Below are 25,471 nucleotides of genomic sequence, written 5' to 3'. Positions count from 1 at the left end.
CATGAATTAAATGTTCATCATAACTACATCAACCCGATTGCATCTCATGCGTCACATATACACGCTTTGGAAAAGCCGTGTCTATTGTATATGATACGCGCTACCTGCTAGCACATCGGCCGTGCACATGCATATATTTACTGACTTAGGTTTAGGCACTAACTAATGCCACGGTTGAGGTTAGGGAAGTTGCCTCTGGGGGGCTGTCAACTCCTTAAACAAAAGAATCGCTAGCTAGCTAGTTGAATCCATAGTTGTGGTCACCCCAGGGTGTCACATACACACATACCTGGGGGCTACTATACACGCAAAATCGCCGTTTTGCGTACAATAGACGCTTTGCCAAAGCGTGTATATGTGACGCCTGAGCATGAGAACAGGCTGACTACATACACACAGAGTACCTACAACTTCAGCACATTTTTCAACAATTTGCTTAACAACAACACAAACTACCGGATAAATACCCATTCACAGTTACCGTTAGTGAACATTCAACAGGTGCTTTAAGGGAATTGCGAGTTTCTAAAGCTAAAGAGAGCTAGCAGGTACACATGAATTAAAGCAGCATTTGTTGATTTTAATTTGAATTATCATTCATTTGTTAATTCTTTTTGGCCTTTTAAGGATGCCAGAAAAGCTGAAAATGACATGTGTTGCACATCAGCCAAAGATGTTGTTTTGTTTTTACATTGATAATTGATTAGCTTATTGTTCAAACACTCATCTGGCAGACACAGAGCAACATTAGCATTAGAATGTAATTTTAATATTAACTATCTTTGTAGTTTAGACAAAGTATTTTTTTTGGCTGCCTACTGCTGCTGGAGGTGATGAGAACAGAATTTTGTTGATATAAAACCAAAATAATGAGCTAATAGAAGCTAAAAGCCTCACTGCACAGTCACATGATATTTAATCATTTTATCCATTGTTAACATACAAATATGAATTAGTGCAGCTTCAAAATCTGTAGTTAAAACATTACTGACAAGACAAATTACTTGTAAAAGCGATAGTATGCAGTACTACGCAATGTAGTTATTTCCACCCAGGCTCTGCTGTTGAATCTCTGCGTGTGACTCTCTCTGTCTCTGCTTCTTTTTGTCTCTCTGTTTTTCAAATTTGTCATCACTGTTTGACAGGCAGTTTTTTTCCAAATCTTTCCCTATACCCTTCTTCTTTGTCTTCCAGCATGCAGTCCCTGCTTCTCAGCATCTTTGCACAATTTTCTTCTTCTTCTTGCCACTCCAGCATGCCTGCCTCCCATTTATTATTTCCCTTAATTCTTTCTCTTTCACACCATCTCATCCTCCCATCTCTGTCTTTTCTCTTTCCTCATTCCACCCCATCTCATCCCTCTCTTTCCATCTCTATTCACTCTGACATGCTTATGTAAGACAGCTAGTTGTGAAATCAATTACCATTGCATTACACCGGCTATATTTGGCCTCATGACGCCACAGCTGCCGGTGGAAAGATACCGGTCTTGTCCTCCTCTGGTATAATGCTTTATGTTGTGTGTAACTTTGCATCTATCTATGGTGAAGTTCTTGCTGTTTTTTTAATAAAAGATGTTGATACACGCAGTGTAAAAATTTATTGTGTTTTTGTGATCGCTGACTTTCCCTTAAGCACCAACATTAAGCCAAAATTTTCAGTCTTACAGAAGAAATGGTAAAATCTAATGGATAGAGCACAACCATTGGGATACACTGAGCGTTTTACTAGTGCTACCTTCAGGAGAAACTTTACTTAGTTTGGTAGCTCATGTTTGGAAAAATCACAACTGACTGTGTCATTATAAGCCACTGATGAATCCCTCTTGGAGATGTCAAAGAGTAACAGTGAATACAGTCCAGTGCCAATGTTTTCAGTGCCTATGCAGGAAGCGATGTGCTATATTTAGCGAAGGAGAAAGTAAGGGTGTGGTAGTCGGGTAGTAGTTGGACAGAAGACAGGAGTTTGTGTTCTGTCACAGACCCACAATTAACATTCATGTTTTTATTAACCGTTAACATAATCTTTCCCATTACCAAGTGTTTTAGTGGCCTAGCACTAACCATATCCAGACCATAGTTATTTGCCATAACCACAATTTTTTTCTAACCCTAAAGCAAGCATTTAAAAAAACAAGGCATATCGTCTGAGATATTGCAGAACTGTTTTGGACAAAAATAAAATCTGAAAGAAGAGAGGGTTGATTAAAACCAGAAAAGCCTTTGTTGCCACACCGATACGATCGCCATTCGCTCCATTACAGGATGTTGCTCATATTGGTGTGCAGTACTAAGGCTACATGTAAGTCAAACCTGTGTTCCTCTCAGGCCAGAAGGCACTCACTAGGGAAAGACAAGATCATCACTTCAAACTTGCAACACGCAAGCATTTTCTTAAATTTCCTTCAGTAGCCTGAAGGCTGGGGCATGCTCCAAAAAGTTTGTATCATCTCACTTAGTCTAAGGGTAGCTGAAAAGCCTGCCATCATGGAGAGGGGGAAGACACTATCAACTATACAAATATATAGAATAAAAAAATAGACCTTGACAGAGGAGTTAAAATCCTGCCTCCCCTCTCACTTGGCCATTCGCTGCAACCTTTGTTTTGGTACATTTTGATTCTTATGCTCTTGCAGCTCTTACTCACCCCATCGTGGATTCTTTATGTTTTCTTTCACCTCCTCCGTGCAGTGTCCTGTATTGTATCTAATGAACAGCACTGCTGGCGAGTTGAACCGTGGCATGTGGCCATCACAGTCTACTCTCCACAGTGGACGTCCTAACTTCAAAGCATTTCTTCATCCCTCAACCAACTGTGGTCAGGCAGCCAAAGTGTCAGTGGGTGAGAAGTTATTTACAGGCCTGTTTTCTATGCCCTTGCTTTCATGAAGAAACGCTGCCAAAGAAAAACAAGAGCTTTTTCTTTCAGAACAAGTGGAGTGTTTTTCGAGTTTGGGGAGAAAAGGGTCTGCTTTTATAGCAGTATGTTGAGGAGAACAAAATGGACCTCTCCTCTTTTCTTTTCTTTCTACCTCCTTCATTTCTTTTTTTCCCTTTTAAATCTACCCTGCCAGAGTTGCTATGGCAACCCAGCTTAGTCCCATCGGGTCTGGCTTACCTTCTCGTCACTGCTTTTTTTGAATTACACATTATTTTCCCATCGTCTTCTCCAGACTACACAGCATCTATGTTATCATGTGTGCTTTTATTTGTTTCTTATTGTCCAATTAATAATATTTACAGCACATTTGTTTCTTTGTACATTTCATTTTACACTGGGTTATTCACAAAGCAACAATAGCAAAACTGACACTATAGTATAAATACTATCATTGACATTGACGTATTAACTCATAGCAGTGGCAACATAGCTCTCCCCTCCCTGCTCTCCTGCAATAAATTACAAATAATGTTCCCTTTTGTTCACCATTCACAAGTAGATCTTGCCAAATTACACCTCTCACAGTCGCACCATAGTAACCTTTTTTCTTTTTGCTTTTCTCTTTGTTTAATTTTCCTCCTTCTCGAGTTCATCAGGGTTATGAGACTCTATATGTATTGTCTTTGTTTATTATTGATTGTGCTGTTTAGATGAGGACGGGACAGATTGAAGGTACACACATAACAGGGCTTTACAATGATCAGCACCATGACAGATACAGTGATCCTCATCATATGTTGCACTAAGCCATAATCATAATAGAAGTTTAAATGTAACCGTTCACCAGAACTACTTATTTTTTTATTGTAGTTTTCTTACTGATGCTCATCAAGCTGCCAAAACCTCAAATACATATACACTCTGCTATCAGATAAACACATATTACTAAGGAAAATGGTGGAGTAAATCATAATAGACAAAGTGGGTGTATAAATGCACCATGTAGAGAAGAACATATAAGGAAATATTTAGAAATACATTTTAAATCTCTGTACTATAGTGTATAAACTGCAGGTCAAGAGAATAAAGTTAAGCAGTATAAGTGTGACTCATAGTACTGATACTGGTATGTATTATACTAGTATGTAGTCAAGGGCACTGAATACGTAAAAACTCAACACCCATTACATGGTATATAGTAGATAAAGAATAACGAAAAGCAGTAAAAAAAAAAAAAAGAAATACAATAAACAAAAACATATGTCAAGCGGAAATTAAGATCTGGTATGTGATGAGATTTGAACTTGAGCTGGGATTTGTCTGTATAGAATAAATACATTTAAACACTGGACTAACTCTTTATGCCAATACCAAAGTAGCTAAAAGTAGTTTGGAATAAACAATTTTTAAATGGTATCTAATAACATGGCTAATGTGCTAGCAAATAGTTGCCTATTTACACATCCACCAGATACTGTGCAACATTAGCATAGATATTGGAGATATGTGTTTGGCTATCCAGCAATGGTAACTCCAGTACTCACTCTCCTTTTAGCTCTGTTTTGTTCTCCACCAGTTCGTAGTGGAAATATCTGTGCTTGCGTTCAGTTTGTCTGTCTGCAGTTTTGTGCAGAGCAGGTAGTGCATAGTGGGTTTACTAAAAACAACAGGTTGTTGCTGCTGCTGGATACGAGAGAGAGACAGATGATAATCCTCTGTGGGTTTGACATTACAATCACTAAGGACACTACGTTTAACATTAAACATTATCAGTACACAGTTGTTTGACTTGTTGTTGATACAATTTTTTGGACTAGTGCAGCCTTAAATTTGAACATGAAGCAGTATTCAGTTTTTACACTCATATGTTATGGTGGAAGGCCCAGTATCCACACTATGTTTCTGTCTTTACTGTATACTGTTTATGTCTTTACTGTATAAATGAATGACACCATTTGTGCGTTATGTCTGGCCAATGGAATGGTTTGGAGCCAGTGTTTTGGCTCCAATCATCTGATGACAGTGGAGCACTTTAAAGGATGCAGGAACAGTGAAGCAGCTCAGAGAGAAGCTTTGTCAGACAGGAAATCAATCACGCAGCCATGTGGAGGGGAAGCATCTGATCTAATGTACAATCACTGAATCGATACCTTGGAGCCGGGACAGCATAAAGAGAGAGAAAGAGAGACAAGAAGACAATACCAAATAACACATAAGACAGAAGGAGAGAAGATTTCCCCTCTAGAGGAATTCTAATCCTCTGACTTTTCATCAATTCATATGTCATAATTAGTCCCTGAACAAGGATTTAAATAGTCGAATCAGAATCGTCCTGTCTATCGTCGACTGATGGTCGAATCATGTGTTTTTTTGTGCGTGGCAATTTCGAACCGGGGAGGGGAGGTTACACACGGTAGCTCCGCTTTAATCTTGAGAAGCTGCAGAGCTGCAGTCTCTGTTCATTCAACTTACACTGTAAATTTTCAGCTACTGTAAACTGAAGCTTTTTGAAGACCCTTTTCTCTGTCTCGCTCTCTCTCTCTCTCGCTTGCCATTCACAGGTCTTGTGCAGAGTGTTGCGTGCATTCCGTGCTACCGACAGCTGCATGCACATCGCGGTTCCTCGTGGGTCTATTTGAAGCAGCTGGCTATTTAAAAACGATAAAATATTCTTTGCGTGAACAACGGTGATAAATTATCCGAAAAGTCCATTTTACACGTTTATTTACAGTATGAAACGTTGAAATGTATATTGTAAAAGGTTGTATATTAACGTATTGGGAGAAAACTGGTAGTTCTATGTAAAATCAGATGTTGAGCACTCACCATATCACCAAAATGGCATGATCCTTGTGTCACTGCAAAGCTTCGACTGTGAGATTGACAGTCGAATCAGGCTCCACCCATTTGTCCACTATTTGAGGTCAGCCCTAGTCATAATCAATAACCTACTTTGGTTTATCAATAACCTGCAAAACCAATGACGTTTCCGTCCACCTGACCTTTAGCTTGTGTTTAGTGCCATTAGCAAATGCCAGCACACTAACACACTACACTAAGATGGTAAGCATTATAGTCCTAGTTGTTTAACATCAGCATGTTATGCTAGCCCCACACTAGAGGAAAATTGGCTGATTGTGGCATCTTATTTGCTGGTAACATGTTTGATATTTATAATCTGAAATTAAAAGAAGACTTAATGTATTGTGGTAGTGTGAAGCCACGCTGATTCCGTCTTTTCAGCCATGAGTTCATCCACATTTGTATTTTTTTCTTTTTTCAAAACGTACCCACAAGTGAAACCAGCTGACGATGACAGTCTGCCACTATGTTGTTTATTTCTGAAGTCACGTTTGATTACGGAAGTTTCTATGAGTTCCCCAGTCACTGGAATTGCCTATCTGAAATTGTTTAGTTAAGGCCAAGTGTGTGTTAAATCTGTCGTTATGTCTGTCGTATCCCATGCTTTTAAAATTAGTTAAGATTTGAAAATCCTCTGGTGTGCACCAGGTATCAAAATTGTCATAGTTATCAGACAGACATAAGCAAGGTGGGAGTAACTCCAGTGGTTGAAGAGTTTTTAGCTAGCTAGCTGAATAGGTGTAGGCTTGGCAATTTTAGTTGGACTGTCACTTTGGTCCAGACTGAAATGTCTCAACAACTACTAGATAGATTGTCATGGCATTTTGTACACATTCATTTTCTTCACAGGATAAATAACTTTAGTGATTCTCTTTTCATCTAGTGCTATTGTACATTTGTTTATGACCAAATACTGCAAAACATCTGTGTTAACATTCTCAGAGTGACCATTGTCAATAAAACCCTTATATACTTTAAGATGTCTTCACTCAGCTTTTGTTTGACTTGGTTTCATGGCAGGGTCCCTTGTTCAGTAAGTTCAAGCCTTAAAATTTTGAAATAAAGCAGAATACAGAGGATAACTTTATTGTCAATTCCAGGAAACTCCGCAAGCTTGGTAAAACCTTGTGTGGCAGATTCATCGATGTATTATTTTTTTCTGTTTCTCTAGTATCAATAAAAATCAAAGATCAAAGCTACTTAAACTATAGCAACCCAAGCAGCAACGTCTGGGTCTGAAAAGTGAAGCCAACGCAGAGTGCCTTAAACTTGTATTCTTTCTAATGGACAGCTGTGGGCGACTCCACTGGTTGCAAAAAGAAGTCTGATTGCATTAGAGTCCTTCGTACCTGATTTATTACCTCAGTAAACACTTTCCTATTGAGTTTTTGGTCTCAGTCGCTACTTTCGAGTCTTCTTCAACACAGCATGATGTTCATTTAGTAAATTCTGGTCCCATTTAGAGTCAAATAGACGATGGAGCAGGTTATGCTTTAGTGTAATGTGTAAAAATCTACCTGCATCCTATGCATTATATTTGCATTAGACATAAACAGGCTTGATGGCTTTCAGTTGAAGGGGTTATTGAACTAAGTGGACATGGATGTCATGGAGCGTCCTCCAGTCATGCCGAGCGCTTGACTTGCACTTCAACATAGCATCCCTCCCATCACTATCATCCAATCTGTTGGTCTGCACATGCAAAATGAACAGATACACATACTGACATGTCCTGACACACCTTTAAGCAAAACAGAAGTGCTGTAATCACACTGTGTGTCTTTAAACCACAGCAACGCTCTGTCCACCATTTTAAATGAAACTTAATTATTTATAACTGCTGAATGTCTAGAGGAGTCTTCTGTGGCTGAGAAGCTACCCAGAGCAGAGATCTCAATGTCGGAGTGGAGGATTAAATATTAACTATCAACTATCAGCTCAAGACTGAAATCCTCAGCAGCAATTTCTGTTCTGGCACGAAAAGCTTCCTTGTCAGCGCTGTCAGATGAAAGCTTTGTGTCTTTAAAAACTGTTATACACGGAAGACACACACGGTATCCAAAAAGTCGGTTTTACAGGAGTAAGAAAAGCAGCCTGATTTTTGGATGGCTGTGTATTTTTGTATTCATGCTAACTCGGGTAAAACAAAAGAATATAAAGAGGTTACAGTCCAGTCACATAGTGGTGTGCTCACACTTTTGTCAACACACTCACTCAGAGCTCTATTTTTGCCTCAGCTTTCAGTGGCGGCATCAGAGCTGTGAAAGGGCGGGGCCCCCTTAAGGGTCCAAGTTTCTGCTGATAGTTGGACTTCAGAGCAGCTGCTATGCAGGGGAAAGGCTAATGTGATTTTTCAGCAATTAAGATGTGCTCAGAGGACTGAGCACAGAGCACAAATGCAGTCCTCTTCATTTCCTTGCAATATTGACAGGTTTCTAAGGGACAAATTTAAGCCTTTAAAAACCTCATTAATGCTGTCCGGAAATCAATTTCAGACCAATTTAAAATCTCTATTAAGAGACAGGATTGTCAGATATAGCCTCACTCTGACTGAATACAAATATAAGCTATACATTGGATTAAGTTTATAAAGTTTAAAGTTTAAAAAAGGACACTGTGTGACTGTGTGCAGAGATTGTTTTGTCACATATTGTGTGCACTGCTTCCTATGTGAAGAAATTGGCTCGAAATCCACTGGTCTACGGAGGCTGTGATGTTTTTGTGTGTGTGACGGAAAGGCAAGAGCAGTAACCCCACCCGGATCTGAACCTGCGTGTAAGGGGTACCAAAAATGCAACTTGACCGCAACACCAAAGAGCCAGGCTCATTGGTATGGCAGTCACAACGCATACTCAACCGTAGTGATGGTGGTCCATCGCAGTGTGCTTCCGAGCCTCTTGCCTACTGATTTTGTAGCTAACGAAACAGAGTCCACTAACACCAAAAAACAACCATCTCCCAGCACAACAGACTCCAACACAAACTCCACTTGAGGATAAAACACACAAAATATGTGCTGAAACCTGTCAGGCGAAACGAGAATCAGATCGACGCCAGAGGAACCTGATTTGTTAAATATTTTTATTTTTTCCCAGATTATCTGTCTCATGTACTACTCAGGATATACAGTAGTTATGTTTGGCAGTATGGCTCTGTTCTGGGACCTCTCTGCCCTTCCATGTGCATACACGAATAGCCTAAGGCAGGAAGAGCAGCAACAGGGACATCCCCACCCTCAGGTACAGGACAGAGCAGGCTTCAACGACAACAGAAATGACATTCATTAAGTCAGACACAGCATGAAAGGAGGAGCTGGGGTGGAGGCGGGTAGGAAAGCGGTTTGCAGAGGAAGCGGCAAGGGTAGGCAGGCCAAAGCAGCTTAAACAAGAGGTATGAGATTTGCCAGCGGATGCAAAGAGGGGAATCAATTGAACCATCAGCTGAAGTGAGCTAGCTTGTGATTGGCTGCTATCAGGTGATGTAGCTGGAATTGTGAGCTGAGCTTAACTTTGCCTGCATGAACTAATGCAATGCTTGATTTTTAGCAAATATGCAGTAATATGAAACAATTCCCTACTGCTGGTTTAATCTAAGAGAGGAGATACAATGTCAAAATAAACTTGTAGCAAAATATTGTTTTAGTTATAAGATTAGTTAGTTATCGAAGTTCGACTTTGAGTTCAGTGTCTGGACACTACAACCTGCACGGCAAGAATAATTTTTGAAACTCAACTAAATCCTGCTCTGATATCCTAAAATATGTTCCCAGCTTTGAAGGAGTGTGTTGGTTGGATGAAAAGCTGCCACTGCCTGAGGTGAGAGCACTGATTAAAGTGAAGCCTACTTATGTCTGGGTTTGCATATATTTACTCGCCTTATTAATGGGTCCATAGACAAGAAGGCAGTGGTATTTAGGTGGTCATTTTCACACTTTTAATTATCATCTTGCTCCACACACATAGTTAGGGACGTATTCACAGCTAGGACTTTGCTCAGTAAATATGTAGGCAGTGAGTAAAGACTGAGAAGACAACGCAATCTGTATAGCAGAAAGGTAAAAGCTGAAACAACATTTATATTTTACTACTTATCCTGGATCTGTTATCTCCACCATTGTGTAAAATCATGACCTGAATAGTAACATAACACACAAAACTAAATGATTGTTTCCTCACATGAGCTAAATTTTTATACATTTAAATAGGGTCATCAACCCAAGGACAAAATCCTATTCACATCGAACCAATACATGTTGGTGTTTAATAATAACACCTTGCAAACAGTTCCCTAGAAAATTTGTTGATTTAGCTGTTTTCATTCCTTTGTCAAGTCAGCGTCTGAAGAAACCTGGAGGGCAGATCAAGCAGGACTGCATCCTTATTTTTCATGCAAATTCCAAAGCAACAGCCTATCTTAAAGCGTGTAGAGCATCTAACCTCACCATCTTACCCAATCATTAGTGTTTAAAACAAAATCTCCATCAACACTCGGAAGGAGTTTTTGTTAGACTTACATCTTAAGTCCATTCGCTCACTATGGCGAATGTAGAGGACCCTCTTAAATAACTCAAGTCTTTGAAACTCCTCTCTTGCCAATTACCATGGAACTGTAAAGACGTTTTTCATACACCGCAAACCAGGAAGTGCTCCTGCGCTGCAGATTTCCACAGTGGTATCATTATATGTCAGCTGATTATCAGTTATACTATCCAGGTATTGGTAGCCTTGAACCACTTCCATGACCTGTCTCTCTTGTCAGTCGTGTCTCATATAAACTTTTTTATCACACCCTATGCTAACAGGTGCACAAAGCAAGCATGCAGACGTGTAATATCCACTAACAAACACTTTCACTAGAATGGGAACTAAAATACTCTTTGGTTACTTTTAATGCGGCATTCCAACCAGTCAGATCATAATAGGGTTGTGAAGTGAAAACATATCAGAGCAACAAATGCTCAGCTGAAAAGCGTTAGGCCTCACAAGTTTACATTTCGGCTGCTGAAGGAAGTAGCGTATTAAAGTTAGTTTTAGTTCACTTTCTACATAGTCCTAAATGAAACAACTACAATCATTCACATAGTGGTGCCCTGTCCATCAAAGGATAAGCACCCTGCCTCCTCATGGCTAAATCTAACCAATCCGACCAACAAAGGCAACGGGTACTAGCCAATCAGAGGCAGAGCAGGGCAGGTCATGCCTTTACCACCCTAGGGGGAAAAATTTGTCTTGCATCACACTACTGAATGACACATCAGAGGGGATTTGGAAGTGGGTATATGCAGTGCCGACTGAAAAAAAAATGAGATTTCCTTAAAAACCTGCACTACACCACTGACAATCAGACTGCATCAGTGGAATGTGTTCTTTTGAGTGATGTGTAACAGTAGCCAGCTAGGCTGCAAACCTCACTCTCCGACGCCTTAAGATACGTGCTAGCTACTGATGCTCGCACCCATGGCTTTTACCAGACTTTTTAATAGGAGACGTGCCACTTTAAAAATCCTCTATATAACTCTTTACTAGTCACTACTAGGGTTGGGTATTAAAATTTACTAGATACTAGTGCCAAAACCAGTACCCTAAAAGTGATAGCGATAGAGTACTTCATTCGATACCTTGAGTAAAATGCCACCTGTTGAAGCCATAGTAGTTGATTGGTATTATTATTGTTGTTGTTATGGACAAACAAGGTGATCTATTTACTTTTCTTTTTAATTATTTGAATTAACTTCCATCCAGCTGATTATACCAACTACATCTGATGTCGGCTGCTCTGTGAGTAAAAACAGCCGTTGCGCTGCCACCACAAAAACATTTAATTGATATGATGGAACGCAGTGATCGATCAGTGACAAGTGATGTGAATAGCAAATAAAAATGTACAGAGAAGTGTAAAAAGGATATCAGGAGATGAAACCAATGGAAAGCCAAGCTTGTGGTGAGGAACTTGCAACAGTGACAAACGTGCCTGAGACCGCAGCTGATGCCAGAGATGGGGACTTAAGTTTGAGACTCGGACTCAAGCCGCACACACAGTGACGTCAGACTTGACTTGAGACTCGTCCTCAAAAGACTTCAGACTTGACTCAGGACTTAGGACTGGGCACGTTAACACGTTATTATTGCGTTAACGCATTAATTAATTAATGTGTTAATGCAATTATTTTATTGCATGTTTTTAAAAAAATATTGTGATTTTGAAAGTCCGTTGCTCACTGGCTCTGAATACACATACAGTCAAACCGTGGGTTACAGGAGGGGTGGGATGTTGATCAGCCTGCAAATCACCAACCCAAACAAGCAGCGGAGGGAGGCTTCGGCAGACTACGCTGGATGCAGCTATGGGAGAAGTAAGACAGCGTTCCGTCTTCTGTGCACCACACAGCTGTAGCCTATTTAACAAGTTAAAATTATAGGCAAAACGTCCAGTTTTGCGGGGATGCTCTTCCATGTGAATTCCCTCCTGTTGATGTCCTATTCAGTAAACAGTAATAGATTCTGGAAACTCACAAACGGCATGGATCAGTCTCTCTTCCAATGATTTGTGCAGCGCGTCGTGTAGCCTACAAAAAGTTCAAGACAATTCAACTTCGGCAGCGGGCGGGCGTGTGCGTGATGCGAGCACAATCGCGACAGTTTCACAGGAATACACTACAGTTAACTTGTGGGAAACGCTTTTTAAACTTTATTTTGGGGCAAAGTAATAAAACCTTTTCAGCGATTTTAATCAGATTTTACTGTTGATTCTATACTTGCAGTTTTCATGAAAGTCCAGTGAAAGTGCAGTAATGGCTCGCTCACCTTTCATTCAGATAGGGGCCTGGTCTTGTTTGTCTACCATTACTGTCCGGAGGTGTTTCCAAGATGGCTGCCGAGTGGAAGGACTTGCCGATAAGGACTTTGGTTTTAGTCTCCTTGTTAGTGCTTCCGCCTACTTCACTCTCCGACGCCTTAAGAGACGTGCTAGCGATTGATGCTAGTGCCCATGAGGTTTTAGCCTCCTCGTTAGTGCTTCCACCTCCCATGCCACAAGAGGTCACAAGTTCACAATCACAGGGCCGGTTACAGATGCATACGCTTCACTATCTGCATAGATGGACACATCTAATTTGGTGTATCTAGGTGTGTCCAGGAGAACATTACCTGCCTGAATGCACAGTGTCAGCTGTTGGTGTTGGGTTTTTCATCATGTTAGCAAAGCCCTTTGGTTCCTACATTAAATGCTGCATCATTTTAGACAATTTTGTGCTTCTAACTTTGTATCAACAGTTTGGAGAAGACCCTCTCCTGTTGACAAAGCCTCCGTGCACAAAACCAGGTCCATAAAGAAAAGGTTTTGGTCTGTTGTGAGCAAAATATGAGCTTTCCATCTGAGGGTGTTCAGACATTTACCATCGTCAGATGCCAAAGCCAAACCATACCTCTTAGCCATATTCACCCACATTCACACAACATGATTTGTATTTATTTGGCTCAAGCTGAATGGCACGGTTGGATCGTCCGCCAGCCGCACTGACAAATGCAACCAAATGTCCATTTTATGATCCGCCCACGGGGCTGCAGGGTGGATGCCAGCAGGGCAGACGGGTAGACAGTGTGTGGCTACCAGCAGTACGCTGAGGGGAGAGGGGAGTGTTTGCCGACTCCTTCCTGAACCAAACGGAGAACCAGATGTCGAGGAGCAAAGCTCAGTGGAGCGCGCTGAGGGGATGAATGGTTTCCTGAGCAAACTGCAGTTGCTTCTCTTAGAGACACATGGTTTTATTACAGCATCCACTGAAAGCAGGCCATAACCCAGAACCCAAACAGCAGTGATTGCCCCGTCTGACTCAGACTGGAGGTGTGAAGCCAAATCATGTAGTAGGATAAAGGGATTATCATTCCCAGGAAGAGAATTTTTTAATAGATCTATTGGCAATAACCGATAACAAATAAAGAAGGGGGAAAATGAAAGGGTCAGTTAACCCCTTTTATTCACTCAGTCACTCATCATGAACAGCTTATCCTGTACAGGGTTGTGGGGGGCTGGAGCCAATCCTGTGTCTAGTACATTTCATTTTGAATAGGGACCACGCTGCTGGGCCGTTATTTACTTTGTTCCTGACATTGTGTGTGAAGCCAATAATGGAGCTGAAGTCCAGTTACATGAGTGTCAAATGAAAGTTTGCGGTTGGTTCCTGTGTGATAAGTGGCAATTGTTATTTCACCACGGAAATTAGAATCTGTGTATTTTTATCTGTGTTTGTTCCTGCTACTGCATGTAGAGTCAGTAGCAATACTTTACTGTGATTAAAGTCCAGGACCATAGCTGTGAATGCAAGTTCACTGCTTGGGACTGTGTGGTAAAGTACCTAGCCACAGCAACCAGGATATTAGAGACCTTGCTTTGTGTGCCCTTTCCTCTTTTCTTATACTAACCTCCACACATGCACATGCTCTACCTGCATCCACACTGATACACTAATACACACCTAAAGCCCACAGCTGTAGCCTAAACGTGTTCCACGGCATGTTGGCTAGGGCAGGCAGAGAGCCACTCGCTCCTTCCGCCTCCATTGTGGGGATATCTCATTGACATAATGCATTCCCTTCCCCTTTCCCTAACCTAACTGTAATCTAAACCCTAAAACCATGTCTTAACCCTCAAAAAGCAGTCTCTACCTGTGGGGGCCCCACCAGGAAACACACACCTACACATATGTGCTTGCTGAGTGATGTATGCTTTGTTTTGCTTAGAATAGATGATTGGTTTATTAACTGAATGAGTCTGATCAGTGATCTGTGTTAGGGTTAAATAAATCTTATTGTACTTATAAAGAGCAGTTGCCTGTGGTTATTTGTGCACTGTGTTGTAGTAACAGCTGGCTGTGACGGTTAGTGCTACTGTTCAGCCTATTAATGTTAAATAATGTTCAATTATTGGCATTTATTGACGGGTAAAACCCCTTTTGAGACTATTTTCCCGTTATGGTGGATATGTGGTCATTGGTCCCTGATTCCATTGCCCCGTGTTTATTAATCTTTAAGCTATTGCTAACATCAGACTGAGTTTTCCTCTGGTTGTTACCTCATAGACACTCAGAGCTGAGGGAATCTTTGAGGAGGTGACACAGAAACACACCACATGTATTATTAGCTTGATAGATTGTTATCCTGACATGGCAGGCTACTGTTTTTTGTTCTGTACAAATAACCCAATAATTAATGCATGTCAGTTATTAAAAGATCACATTTCTATTTCAGTACCAATCTTTATCCAGCAACGTTTTAAAATCTCTTTTTGCTTTATTACTGAGAGCAAGGTGCAGTCAGTTTTCTAATGAATAACAGCTCTTGAGGGCAAAAGGCAAAACAATGTTTTGGCACATTATATGAAGCTGTTACCCCTGGTGTGCCATTCCCCATTTCAATAGACGTGCTCCGTTAGTGACCACAGAGCGGCACAGCGCAGACATTCAATAACCAATATGTCAGCAGCAGTATTCGCTTAATGAATGGATCCCCTTCACTCTGACACATCGGGACATCTGCTCTGTCACTTAACACATTCAGACCGTGAGCCTTTTCTCTGCAGTGATCACGTAAACACAAAAAGTACGTCTGTCCTTTTTATGACAAGATGAATGTGCTCAGTGTTACTTCTTTCTTGTTTAGAAACATTTTCCTGCATTTAACAAGGCAGAACAGAAATACTACTACTATTTGTTGCAGTTGTTAAGTTGAAGATGAACTATATATCGTACACACTGAAACTCCATAACAAATATGTAATAATACACATGCAGAAATGTGTGGAACATGCTGCAGTTCCTTTCAGACTGACTCAGACAATTACACAGGACAGCCAGCACGCAGGCTGGCATTTCAAAGCTGATGTGCGACAGTAATAGATAACACACACATTGAGTATGCGATGTGCGCACATATGTGTGATGAAAGGACATGCTGGTATGCTCCATTTCTTTCTGGGTACAGTAATATGAGGATGAGATTTACCTAAAAACCAAACCAAGGATGAAGTCAAGTTTTTGCTTGAGAAAAGGGATCTGAAAACCTACTAGAGTGTTATAAGACTTGGACCAACGCACTGGTGTGATTGGAAATTGGATTGTTGCCATGCTAAAGTTCAGAAATGGGGGCTACCGGTTAACATGGGATGGATATTTCAGAAAAGACCACTATGGGATTAACAAAGTCATTGGTAATATTTTTTATCATGTGCTTTACGAGTTACAGAAGTAAAACTGAACCAGAACAGCTGGGTTACCTAGTAGAAAGGACATCTGACCCCAAGCTAGCATCTACAAGCAAAATGTTACTACGCATAAACTGCCACAAGCTCATTTTCAACTGTGGTCCTTAGCTTTCATGACTATAGTGAGGTTCTAAAAGGACAATTCCAGCATGAATATCAGTTTTGTTCAGTTTTACCAACATTTTAGCATACAGTTAAAAGTGACTGTGGATTTTATGGAGGTTTTAAAGGGTCTAAATGCCGATCGCAGAGATCAATTTACATCAAAGTAGTATCAAATTTGAAGGCTAACAATATACCATGTATTAATTAGTCTTAAGGAGATAGCTTAGGATTTTTTAAGTGAGGTACTTATCCATAACCAGTGTATTACCACAGTAGATGGTCAACATGTCCCCAGACACTGGCCTTTCTCTTCTGCATTTGATATGTATTCCTGTGCATATTTCTGTGTTGTCTTGTAATGGCAGACACTGCTATTACCAATGTAACCACAAAAGAGTGTATATATAATGGGAATATTTTGAACAAAAAAAAATGTTTTTAAAGAAAACATTAATGTCCACTTATAAGCTTTTTTCACAGCTTTCAATAGCGTGCATGTCAGAGTCTTCATCAGTGGATGAAGTTTGCTCAGTCAATTATGGGACTTAGGTGATAACAAGTGGTTGTACATAACAGCTCCATATCCAGCTCCAGCTTCATATAACTGGTGAAGGCGTCTTGTTAAGGTTCTTCTTTCAGCTTGAAAGGGTTGTGATTGAGGAAGTCTTTCTAAATGTTTACACAAAGACCATTAGCTACTGCTTAAAAGTTATTATTTTGGAATAGAAAAAGCACTGAACGAGTGACTTAGTTCAAAGCAAAGCTAAAGTAAAATATTTGGCTCTGATGTATTTACAAACATAAGAAGGGCAAAGAATCTGAAGAATGAGTAAACTGCTCATGCTGGAATAGTCTTAGCAGCACAGGACACCACCTGGAATAGGCTGCCGGCAAATGTTGAGGGAGTTTTCATTTTCACAGCCTGGCGTTGCTCCCAGCCTAATTCCCAGTATCTGTTCCAGTATCTGTTGTGATTAAAAAATTATTTCTAAATAGAGATTTGTCAGATGACAGATGGACTACTCAGCCTGTTGCTGTCCTACGCATGTTTGTTTAACAACTAGATGATGAATTTTTATTGGATTTGTGGGCTTTGGCCCACTGCTGCAGAATGAATATGTGACACACTGGACTGACTGATTGACACAATGGAACGGATGGACGGAAATGCCATATATAAATCCACACAGGCTGAATAAAGGAGAGACCTGTGTGGCACGGTATGGTACGTTATGTAGGTAGGTACAGTGGCTTCACGATCCTACGTACATGGTCTGCAGGAGGCTCTGTGGAACCGTGCAGCCAGCCTTGGGAGGGAAGTTCCAAAACAATCCAGGCCCCATCTAGCAGTGGGTATAAAAATACAAGAGACAAGGTCTACTGTACTGGTGTTGGTGCATTGCAGGTGCAAAGGCAGTAATAGGATTCACAGAATTATAAGAGGAGACTTCATGCAATAAAAACTACACAGAGAAGACAGAAGGTATCATTAGGTAGGATTACAGAGATTAATGGGATCCTGTGGAAATGGCCATAAAAGACAAGGGAGATAAATTTGAAGGTTAACAAATAATAGAAAAAGATGCTAATCTACTTATTTATATATTAAAAATCAATAAATAATAAAAGCAGCTTATGCAATCTTTGGGAAATCCAGTGTTAGGTCTTTAAAGCCGCATTAACTGACTTTTATCAGCCTCTAATAGTGGCCAGAAAGAAGTGCAACACCACTGATTGTTATTTACATAGATAACACTGTAGTCCCATTTCACAACAGACAGGAGGATCTAGAGCAGAGATCCAACAGAAACATCTAGCAAAGAGGAGATATATCAGCATGCAAAACATGCGAATAACAACACTGCTTTTCCACTGGCTCTCTTGCAGTGCCAACCTCTATTGTTTAGCTCTTGAAAATGCCAGTGGGTGGGAGGGGGGTGGGGAGGGTGGGGACTGAGAGTGGGGTTTGGGGACTCCAAGGAGCAAGAAGAGTTTTTCGAAAACAGAAAGAATCAGAAACACAGAGCAGGCATTGCAAGCCAGAGATCTCAGAAACTTTTTATCAGCAACCGTGAATCATTAAGACATATTAGGACCCTTTTCTTCTAAAGGACAGCTGAAACCTCACTTATTGCCTCTTTACCCTTAAAGTCAATTGGAAATTTTTATTCACCTCAATTTTTGTGTGAGAAAATACAGACTATAATGATACAGCAGCAATTTTACCATATTTGTTTTGCTACGATTGAGGAATATCCTTAAAGCTGGTATTGCCAGAAGTTGTCTGTCCTGACTGGAACAGTAAATAATTCCTAAAAACGTTGATAACATTTTGCATCATTCTCAACAAGCCTATATAGTTCAGGTTATCAGCTGTCAGTGGCTTAAGCTGCCTGTCCCCTAATAACTTCTAACATTTAGGAAAACCATCTGTGCTGTTAAGCTTGGATTCCATTCAGAAAAGAAAATCGCTGGCTAGTTAGCCTACCTTGCTAAAGTTATTTGATGTTATTTTTCATTCATTTCAACACCTGTTCTTTTTATGCAGCATTATAGAATGGAGGGGGGGTTAGCTAGCTTCAGCTGTCTCTCTTTCACGGGTCCAGTTATGTCAAAACTAATAGCAACAGGTTGTGTAACCTCAGCACTCCATATGTTACCCGGTGATTCGAATCAAGACAGGAAGTAACTAACAAAGGAAGTCACTGAGTAACATAGGGACTGCTCAAATCACAGATGGAAGTAAGCGACAGCTAACAACGGTGGCCTCCAGCTGGTTACCCGCATGTGTGGCCAATGGAATGTGGAAAGTGATATTACAGTAGCTAAATGAACAAATGTAATGTAATGTCCAGTAGCGTAGGGCATACGTCACTAGACACTAATGTAAAGGTTTTTTTCTTATAAATCTTAATTTCAGTTCGACTTCTAGTTTCTTGCATGCTAACACAAGATTCTGATAAATAGTTATTCTTAAATCCTTATTCCAAATATGGACGAAGTGGAGCAGTAATAAGGTGCGAGCTAGCATTGCTGTGTGGCACATGTAGGAACAAAAGCAGGAGTGTACTGTTCTTTGTAAATCTATTTATAAACCACAAGCTGAGAAACAGATCCGCTCCCAAAGGGAAGACAGGCTCGGCTTCAGTGGCTGTTTCATCTGCTGAAGGCACAGTAGTGAAAAAAAGCCACCAAGTTTTATAGCTTTAAAACAGAATGTGGAAAACACTCCTTGCAAGGAAACAATGAAGGGAGCGAAGTCCTGGATCCTACAGACAAATTATAGGACTGTTACAAAGGTTTTGAGTGGGAAACAACAAACAATGTATTTTGTTACATTCATCTTTCAGCTGATAGTTATGGTCTGTCGTAACCAGGCCTTTTTAAAAATAAATAAAATTTGTCTTATGCGGTTTATTACTATTACAGTTGCAATTAGTAACAACTAACAAGTCTTACTATCCAGATAGAATACAGGTGTCTTGTCACATTTCAGAGCCCTACAGGGTCTTTTTTTTTTTCAAAAGAGCCTACCACTTCTTTTTTTTTTTTTACCATTTTGCAATCATGCAATACAGCCTCAGCCTTTCAAATTTTGCTAGCAGCATTCTGCAAATGCAGACAGATTCAGGGCACCTCTAACACAAGCCTGCACCAAATTCAATCAACTTTTATGACTTCCACCTACTGTAGATTCATCATTCACTCTCCTCTGCTGCAAACCAAACATTATTTCCTTTAGCACGCACTGCCTCTCCCTGCTGTCTGTTTTAGAGCTGTGGTGTTTGCTGAAAGTGCAAAGACTTTTTCTGGAAGCAGCAACTTCAACAAATGAATCCAACTTTAGTTTTTCATTGTCAATACAAGTGTAATACAGTGTAAAATACATATACTAATCTGTTTAGTTGTGTTGATAGGGACTGCTGTGGAGTAAATGGCGCACTTTGTTTCCTGCGGGGTCAATAAATTCAAACTGTCAAACATGCTATTCATGCCAATGCAGAGGCAGGCGATGGGAGGTGTGAGAGTGTGTGTGTGTGTGTGTGTGTGTGTGTGTGTGTGTGTGTGTGTAGTGGGGAGGTGAAGTAAAGGATAGAGTACAAAGCCTCAGCACCAGTATTCACACACGTCGTGCCAAAAAACCCTGTCCTCATTTTAACTCCTGTTGTCCTCTAACACAAAACAGCTCCAGCATATGTGAGCTGCATTTTTGCTTTATACAGATAAAGGAAGTAAAAATATTTTGTTACTCATGTCAGCTTCACAAAGAGTTTTAGCCTTGATTTTGGTACATAAACACTTCAGGATGACTGTTTCACACACAAGACAGAAACTGTTAAAAATCATGCTACAGCCAATTAAAACTTTACGGTACCTGTGGTGTAGAGCTTCTGCGGTCAGTACAGTCTGGTTTGCTTGTTTTTTTTGGTCTCTGCGTCCGTGTGTGCGTCCTTCAGGCTGCAAAGGACTGGAACAGTGTAAGCTGTGTGTATCTGTGGATGCACTAGAGGAAATGTGAGAGAGAGAGAGAGAGACGCAGAGTCTTGCGCTCTCTCTCTCTCTATCTCCCTCCCCATCCTGAAGATAAACAGAGAGCACGTGGCTTCACCAATGATGCAGCACACTGAAGATCACAGCACAGAGAAGTGAGGAGAGGAAACAAGTGACAAAGGGAGAAGAAGAAGGGAAGAAAATAAAAAAAAGAGAAAGAGTTGAGTCTGACTGAAAAAGAGATGTGTATATGTGTATATATGTCTGTCCTGTATGTGTGTGTGCGTTCATCTCATTCTTGAAAGCAGGACACTGCAGCTCTGAGTTGGCGAACGCGAGCTTTGAAATTACTCATGCTTTTGAGAACACGCTGACAAAATGGGAATAAATTCATCCAAATCTGAAAGAAAAAATCCTCCTCTGAACATCCAACTGCGACACCAAATGACTCCATATCAGCTCACAGACATCCTCCCACACACACACGCACAAACACAAATACACACACACACATAGACAGACCAACACAACAGCCTGCAGGCAACCAGAAGAGCTTTGTTGTCTGCTTAAAGCTACTGTCAAAGGAAATGACCATGTTTGGGCAAAGACTACATTTAATCTAATATGACAAATTATAATAACAGATATTTTGGACCTCCGATGCTCTTCAACTGTTCAAACTTTGTTTTTCAGGTCAGTTCCCGGCACCAGCAGATGTTTGGTTGAGAGTGGTTGTGGAGAGTCTAGTTGGGGATCTGGATGTTTTCCTCAGATAATGCAGCAGAGCAGGGTTGGGGTTGATCTATGAGGAGGGTTATAACTGCCCCTTCTAGGAATCAGAGGAGATTATTTGACTACCATCTGTTGTATCCTGGTTTTAGCCCGGTATATCGCAGCTCACATCTCTGGTTTTGTCAGCATTTTAAAAACTCAAGATGTCCCTTTAGTGAAAGGCAGTTTCCCCAGTTGGAGAAACAGCCAGGCCAATTAGAGCGCTTGGGGTTACACCAGAACACAAGAAAAGTGAGGGGTTTGAAAGTTGGAAAAGTTTACCTTTACGTAAATGAAGGCAAAACTCACCTTGAAGCTCCATAGTGATCATTGGGAAAAACTGAAAAAAAGCCTGCATAATAAAGACGGATAGGTCAAACAAACACAGATCGAGGTCAGTGTTGGTTGTTGAACGTGTTATGTCACATGACTTACATGATGTACTTATTATAAATCAGGATCGTTTCCAAAACCTAACCAAGTTGTTTTGTTGCCTAAACCGAACTAAACTACAGCTGTTTCACAACATTAACCACCTCTTACGTAAATACTTAAACCTGCAGTGCCGAACTTCAGTCTCGCCCTTCTGACAAAGAGAATATTTACACAACACTGTCGACACATGCTTATGAAGTATAGGACACCAGATTTAAAAACTTTGGTATCCTAAAAATACAGAGAGATATACCTGAAAGCCTTAATGTGCCTTGATAAGCCTTGAGAATTCGTCTGGCACGGGCTTGAATTTATTAGACATTAATTTATATGTAAAAGTCCCGCACTCTAGCTTTAAGATCTGGTATTTTCCAACGGTATATATAGAATATATATTATTATGTTTATATTGTCGTTTTGGGAATCACAAATCATGATTCCTGTCCTGCCCGGTCCTGATAACTATTTTTTCTGTCCCGTTCCATTCCTGTTATGAATAGTGTAATTGACTCCCATCCCATGGAAACCCACAGGATTTTTTTTTAAAAGGCCGGCCTCTAACCAGGACGCTGACTGGTATTTTGCAACAATAATTTCATTTTGGGACACTTGACTATCGACCTATTTTGTCATTTAGATATGAGAATGTGTTATTTACACACTGACCTAATTGTTTTTTGTTTCCAGTAGGTAGCCTTAGTAACATACAGTCAGCCAGTAACTCTTTCACTCTATCACTCTTTTAGGTCAATACTCAGGATATAACACATAACCTAAATACAACAAAAATCCCTGCAAGTTCATTCTTTTTGGTTCAGAAAGGGAGTTTTTTCTAAGCCTCCGGGAACAGCTCTGGGTTGTGAGGCATTTTTGGCAACACTTAACTGACTCAGCTGTTCTGTATTAACTTAAGAAGCTAGCTTGCAAATATTAGCCATCCAGCTCATTATGTTACCTGCTGAAAGGATAACACACTGGCTAAATTAAAGTGACATTCTGGAATACGTCTTTATTGCCTCCTTGGTTAAACAGCCTTATTTTTTCTTTGGCATGTGTAATTGCCATAATACCCTTTGATAGCCTCATTGAGCTGGCTCATTAAGGTTTTCTCGTAGAAGAAAACAATGGTCTCTGTGAAGAGTCTTAAAAAAAAGGCTCTGTAATTCTAGTTTCTTTTTCCTGACTTACCGCCAATCCTACTCACTAATTGCCATAATTTGTTTGGGAATTTCTTTCCACTTGGCTGTCTTTTGGTTATTGGAACAGGCTCTCTTTTTTTGGGAAAAAAGTTGGCATATTTTGTTTGTATTTGATCCAAGCATGGCATGTCATGAATTTCAGTGATGTTGGCTTGTCCATATTGCAAATGAAAAGAGCCAGTTAAGTAGTGAACCAGCTGGCCCATGATGTAAGCTAAAGTAACCAAGAACAAGCTTAGAGCATTTGCTCCCCGTAGACGGTAACTCTATAAATGGAATCAAATTCCATTTACTTCCAAATCCACATGCAAAAAGATAAACATGTAATGAAAATGCTTAATACATGTACTGTATTGGTGAATCTGCAGTTGACTTCCCTGTGCTTTCAGGTCATTATAAATTTAAAATCTTTAAATTGAGACAGTTATTTTTAAGTTCAGAATTGGGAAACTAAATCTCGTATTTGTTGAAATGGAGCTATCCATTTGTCTGTTTATCCATCTATCCCTTTATCCCACCAACCTTTTCTTCTTGCCCTGCTCGGTACGTGTCTCTTTTTTCTCATGGACAGTATGACCTACTTAGCACACAACTGTCTGACTGACTAGACAGCAGCTTCAAAGTGATAGAGGGCTTACAAAAACACTCTCTGCTAACTTTCTTGATCAAGCAGCATTTAACCATCACTCTGGAATTTTTTTTTATTATTATTTAAACAAATGTATGACTCAACCCTTCATGGTCTAAGCACATGTTGTACCATGTTATGGAACATTTAATAAAATTCAGATGGAATTGTTTAATGCCTTATGTAACATGCAGCCTAATTTCCACAGGCACATACAAATTTAGAGCATTTTGTGCAAAAATTAGATTGCATCATCTTGAATCTTGCAAGAAGATTCTTACTAGTTTAAATCCTTGGTTTGCCCTTCACTGACAGGTATCATCAATCTATGATGTAAAGTGAATTCCAGGGTATATACAATTGGTAATAATGGTCAGTGGTGTTACAGGAAGTGATCATTTTCCCTTGGCTTGAAGGACCTTTATAGTCAGCTTCATCTGTTTAGCTGTCCAGCCCACAACATTACTGTTTTGGTTCACTCTCACTGCTCTCATAACCTTGTTTTTGGCTGCAGCAGGCAGCTGTGTTCAGTGATAAAGCTGTAAAAACCCACTTTACACTACCTTCTCAGAACCAAACAGCTGACAGACACAGTTAGCAACTAGCTGGCAAACAAAGAGGAGGATTTAGCTGCTGAAGAACCAGATATTCCCCTCAGGAGTTGGTAGAGACTAGGGCTGGGGTAGTTACTGAAAAAAGGTAATGGATTATACATTACTAGTTGCCTTAATGCCTTACTTTACTAAATTACACACTGCTGAAAGTAACTAGTTACACTACTAGTTACATTATGTTTGGATTACTGCATAACATCACCTGTGATGCACAATAACAATATAGTCTAAAGTTACACCTCATATATGCTCAGATCAACATAAATCCTTATTATAATGAGATGACATACACATGATCTCTCTTTTATGCTCTTTAATATTACAAAGCTGACAACAAAGCTGTGAACATCAGCCCAACATTGGTCTAGAGAAGAACAAGGCTAGAGTACAGTATTATAATGCTTAGAACTTTAATTGAACATTTGATTGGAAATATCCATCCATCCAACTGCTTATCCTGTGTACAGGGTCGCAGGGGGCTGGAGGCAATCCCAGCTGACATCGGGCAAAAGGCGAGGTACACCCTGGACAGGTCGCCAGTCCATCACAGGGTTCATTGGAAACATTTATATTTTAAATAGTGCATATTATTACCCTCTGTTCCTCATCGGAGTCAGCACAAGACTGCCCAGGCTAAAGAAACAATATGAAGTAATACCTCCACTCCTCAAAAGATGTCTTTGGCAGCTCTGCCATTTCTGGGTCATCATGAACTGCCGCTAAAGTCGGAAAAGTGTTTTGCAACTACGCACGGAAAGGGACGTTTGATTTATTTTTCTCTCCTTTGTTATGCAGATAGTCCAAGAAGAAGTTATCAACAGTAATGCATTACATTACTGTGGTACAGACAAAAGTAATCTGTTTACAGTAATGCATTACTTTTTAACGCGTTACCCCCAACACTGCTGCTAATAGCAATAGCAGGAATGTTTCTGAATGTGTCGGAACTACTAACAAGGAGACTGGACAATTATTTCAGCACTGTATAACATCACACAAGTGTCATTGTTCAAGACACGGGACTTCCAACTTCACAAAAACAAATTCTGGCAGACTTATCAACATGATGGATGATGTAAATGTTTCTTACAATAATCATAATAATAATAACTTCATTTTTATTGCAATTTTAAAAAAAATCAACATTAAATAATACAATAAAAACAATAATATAATGTTTATTAAAAAAAAGAAGAGATTTAAAAGAGGCCACTGAGTTTGCCTGCCTT

At 40.1% G+C, this 25,471-nt stretch overlaps 1 protein-coding gene across 3 annotated transcripts in view; it reads right to left on the bottom strand.

Annotated features, from left to right (window-relative positions):
* ndrg4 (NDRG family member 4) overlaps positions 1-20,594 on the bottom strand; it is a 60,630-nt gene extending 40,036 nt beyond the window's left edge. For all 3 annotated transcript variants that reach the window (XM_046036322.1, XM_046036319.1, XM_046036320.1), the window contains exon 1: positions 20,480-20,594. The gene's annotated coding sequence lies outside the window, so the exon portion shown is untranslated. The remainder of the gene's footprint in view (positions 1-20,479) is intronic.
* Positions 20,595-25,471: the final 4,877 nt, after the last annotated feature.

Source organism: Micropterus dolomieu, linkage group LG22 (assembly GCF_021292245.1).
Source record: "Micropterus dolomieu isolate WLL.071019.BEF.003 ecotype Adirondacks linkage group LG22, ASM2129224v1, whole genome shotgun sequence".
Lineage (NCBI taxonomy): Eukaryota > Metazoa > Chordata > Actinopteri > Centrarchiformes > Centrarchidae > Micropterus > Micropterus dolomieu.
Note: the sequence above shows the minus strand (reverse complement) of the source record. Positions and strands in the feature narration are given on the sequence as shown.